Here is a 3,740-nt window from a genome sequence, read left to right as displayed (position 1 = left end):
GAACAACAACTTCACCCTCGTACACACTGTCATTTCAAACTAGTTTTCATCTTTCAGTCACGCAAGAATGGCAACGACTATGAAAAGAAAAGAAAAGAAAAAAAGTTATTTATTATGCACCAATAGTGTTGTGGCTCTGAACAATTTGACTAATGAGTCATGACGTTTTGAAAATAATGGTGTGACAAGGGCTCTCATAAAGATAATTAACCTACCTAGTCATGGACCCTATGTCTCTTGAATCTTGTTTACTATGTGACCTATTCAGGGTTAATGGAGTCAAAAGACAAACAGCAATGTTCACATGACTGAAGTTTTATAGCTATAACATGACAAAGTCTTCATGCATGTGCCTGGCGTACCCTTTAGAGAAGAACGGTTAAATTCTCCATTATTTGATTCATTGGTCATCCTTCTGTGCTCTCTACATTCAACATGTCCAAATGACAGCTTGACTGTGGAAGGTGTAACCAGTGAAAGAAGCACGTTACTATCTTCATAATGCAGAAAATCCAGCCAATAAAGTTAGTACAGTTGCTGGTGACTGTCAACCAATTAAATCAGTATTAATATCAATACTATTATAGAAAAACAGTATTTTTTATCCCTGATGAACAAATACTATTTATTACTGAATACTATCAATCATGCAACATTCAAAGGTCTGATTAAATAATATAATAATCATATTAATTATTTATTTCATTATCATATACAGTAAGTACCTTGTCAAAATATTAGCAAACACACAGGAGATGAAAATGGAGAGAGAGATCATATCTGAAACAAAGGTCCCCTTTCTGTAAGTAAGCATGGAAAATTAATTCCCACAGAAATGGTGTGACATGGCAAATGGACACTTCTGTTATCTTCACAGAACAACACCCACTTGTGATCCTCATCAAAGTGTTCCAGGGCTTCCCAGAAAATAGAGTATATAAGCATCACTTCAACCACTCTGGAAAACATCAGTTCAAGCTAACGCCACGATGAAAGCCGCAGCTCACATCACCGCATCAGTTTTACTCCTGCAGCTTCTGCTGACCTCCATCTATGCCAGGGACCAAGAAGTGTGCAGAGCAGTGTGGTAAGTAATGCTTCTCACATTAAAGATGTTCACGGTCTCTTTCTTTGAAGACTTAAATTTGGTTGAGTTTTATTTATGTGGTTATTGTGGTTAGAATACATAAAATATTTGATCTTCCTTCCCTTCCCGCAGGCTTTTTAAGATGTCCTGCACTGAGATCACCAGTGCTCTAGTGAACCAAGTGAACAGTTGGAGCGCACAACAGAAGTGTTTTGACAGTGAAGAAAAGTGCATGTATGAGGTAACAGTTTGTTGTTGGGGTTTTTTTGGCCATCAATGACACCTTCAGAAAAATTGTACCTTTGCATGACACATCAAACAGTTATTTGTGAAGTAAGTAAGTTTCAGAAGGGAAGAATAGGAATAGTAAACAATCCGTGTGAGTTCCAGACTGAATTGACCTTCATTTTATTTATTTATTTGATCATTCATTTATTGCTTAATATATTTGATTTTTTTATTTGTCAATAGATCGTAAAGACATTTCCCTCACATCTCGAAATCAAGCATACTTCCCGCAACAGCTTCAAAACCAGCCTGATTACCTTTGAGTTTGACCCTCCTGCTGCGCCCTTCTTCTGCAAAATGCGGGTGTGTTGTTTTTTTTGTTTTTTTTAAAAATTGTGCCCTGTGTCTTAAATTCAGATTATCATTTTACATCTCTTAATGTTATTTTTATTCATTCTTCACACAAATTTCCCCACTGTGGGACAATAAAGGTCTTTTATCTTATCTTACACCCTCACAGGCTTATTCCAAAGCAAATCAGAGTACCCCCACGCCAAATGACTACTGTCTAATCTACAACCTGATCAGTGGTATGATTTTACATGTTTTACTTTTCTACAGCTGTCACTCAAACAGAAATAATTAAGTAATAAGTGTGGGCGCCTAACATAAAGTATGTGTGTGCGCTCTTCTTTCTGTTTGTGTAAAAGGAAGTGGACTGACCCACGCACAGGGCTACAGAGAGATCTGCACCGAATCAATGTGCCCAGCAAAGCGCTCAGCAATGTGCACTGAAGAAATGTACACTGCAGAAGAGTTCTGATTGCCTTATGGAAAAACGTGAATCGTTGTTTCCTGCTCAATTTGTTATTATTGCTTGATTATGTTCTATTCCCTGCAGGTAGTCTGTTGTCTAACTGATACCAATAGTTAAATCTGTATCTTGTATACCTTTATTATTTATGTCTCCAACCACCTTATAGCCCCTGATTGTCACTGACTCCACATCCAAACTTTTAGGCCTTTGCTTGTCAGGAGACTGGAATAAAACCAGTTTCACTGTATGGTACAGCTGCTATGATTTTACTGACAAGAGGGGCGTGGAGCAGAGCAAATTTTTCTTTGTCTTTCTTTAACATGATTCACTTAAATAAATGGTTTGCATCTGAATGTTTGTCCTCCATTTATTTATTTGTATGTGTTGTTAAAAACAATTGTGGTTGATAAAGCATGACACAACCATAGAAGCGGTTCAAAAGATTATGCACGAAGCAGAAAAAAAACAATAAATAAATGCAAACAACAACAGCAGGGAAATATGACAGGAAAACATAACATAAAAAACACAAACAATTATTTACATTCCTGTCTCCCCGTGTCTGTGCGAGTTCTCTACAGGAACTCTGGTTTCATCCCATCCCCAAAAACATGCAGCTTAGGTGAATTGATCATTTCAAATTGTGCATACGTGTGAATGCAGGCGTGAGTTGTTGTTTTGTCTTTCAAGTGCACTGGCGTCACGCACAGAGTGTCCCCAGCTTCTCACCCGTAGGTCAGCTGGGATAGGCTCCAGTAACCCCGGTGACTCACAAAAGCTGCTTGATGAATGAATGAATAATCAAAATGAAAATGATGTCCACATTTATTCAGCGAATACCTGAGAAGGGCTGACTCATATTCTTTTAAATAAGACATGTTTGTGCTGAATCAACTCTCGAGATTATTTAATGTCAGTAAATGCCTCACGATTTCCTGATTGAGTGCTCATCTTTTTCCTTCAGCGAAGAAGTTCTACACACATCGTGATTCAAATCCACAACACGGAGGATGGTTAAAAAAAACTTCCTGTACCTCTGACAGCTAAAGAAAACAAATAATAATCTTCCACTAATTCTTTAATTCTTATTCATGTGATATTAGATGAGAAATTTGTAAAATATCCCCTGAAGTCTAAGATTCAACATTTTCAGATATTGCTGCTGTTTCATATGTGTGTCAATAGTCAATATTAAAATAGTTTTTCTGTGGAACATTAACATCACAGTGAGGTGTACTTCATTTATCAACTGTTTTTTTAGGGCTTGCAGTATTTGGTGATATTTACCACTAAAGTTTCAGATTGCAGTCAACTGTTCAGTCTCTGCCTTTACTCCAAAATGATTCTTAATTTCAGGTCATTATACACTAATACAAACTGTATCAAGAGACTTATATGCAATTTCTGCCAATAAATTCCCTAAATCCAACAGAATATATAAGTTAATGAATATATACTCATACTTAGCAGCTTAAGTGTTGGAGCATTGTCATGCTGGAGGTTACCTGGGGTGATGAAAGCAGATCCTGATTTGAATATTTGTCTTTGAGAGGATGATACAAGGACACACTGATTATGCACATGTTTATTTACAAGACATAGCATTTT

The sequence above is a fragment of the Antennarius striatus genome, chromosome 18, assembly GCF_040054535.1.
Source record: "Antennarius striatus isolate MH-2024 chromosome 18, ASM4005453v1, whole genome shotgun sequence".
Classification (NCBI taxonomy): domain Eukaryota; kingdom Metazoa; phylum Chordata; class Actinopteri; order Lophiiformes; family Antennariidae; genus Antennarius; species Antennarius striatus.
This window is presented reverse-complemented; position numbering follows the sequence as displayed.